The sequence below is a fragment of the Penaeus monodon genome, chromosome 27 (genome assembly GCF_015228065.2).
Source record: "Penaeus monodon isolate SGIC_2016 chromosome 27, NSTDA_Pmon_1, whole genome shotgun sequence".
Taxonomy (NCBI): domain Eukaryota; kingdom Metazoa; phylum Arthropoda; class Malacostraca; order Decapoda; family Penaeidae; genus Penaeus; species Penaeus monodon.
Genome location: NC_051412.1, coordinates 39,389,180 through 39,389,800, shown reverse-complemented (window position 1 = coordinate 39,389,800; position 621 = coordinate 39,389,180). Strand labels below are relative to the sequence as shown.

At 39.1% G+C, this 621-nt stretch overlaps 1 long non-coding RNA gene across 1 annotated transcript in view; it reads left to right on the top strand.

Annotated features, from left to right (window-relative positions):
• LOC119590400 overlaps positions 1–621 on the top strand; it is a 3,151-nt gene continuing 2,530 nt past the window's right edge. Inside the window, exon 1 of the long non-coding RNA XR_005230263.1 lies at positions 1–105. This is a non-coding gene — a long non-coding RNA (uncharacterized LOC119590400). The remainder of the gene's footprint in view (positions 106–621) is intronic.

Here is a 621-nt window from a genome sequence, read left to right as displayed (position 1 = left end):
CACTGATAATGCCACCATCGATTCCTACCTCAGATCTGGCACTAATGGCCTGCAGTGCAAAGAAACATTGGCAGATTCATGGGGGATGACATGGATTTGATGGAGGTAGGGTAAAAATTTTGGAAATGTTATGCAAATCCAGTCAGATTAAAGGGCAGAATGAAACTGACAAGCTTCATCTTACTAAAATATGCATGGTTTAGGTTTGCCTTTTCTGGAGTGTGAAGCATGACAGTCACATTAATACTAGACCTATCCATGTAAACATAGATTTATGGGATATGATAAGCAATTGTGAACTTTCATTAGTAGTGGACTATTTTGTATAGGTCTGTGTTGCTTATGTCCTTTGGAAGCTTTGGCCCAATGCTAACAAACCTCTGTTATATATCCAACCTCTCTCTTGCCAAAAAATTTGAAGGTTTGCCTGCAGGGTTACTGCAGGTATGGAAACCACAGCAGTTGCTTGAAGTCACTCCATTGCATTGGCATTTGACATTTACTGTCCTTTGGGTTCTCAGTATGTTCCTCAATAAGGAGGGTTTAGGGCATGAGGCTTCCTTAGAAATCACAAAAGAAACTTCATTTGTATGATAATGATAGTTCATTTTTTGTAACTAC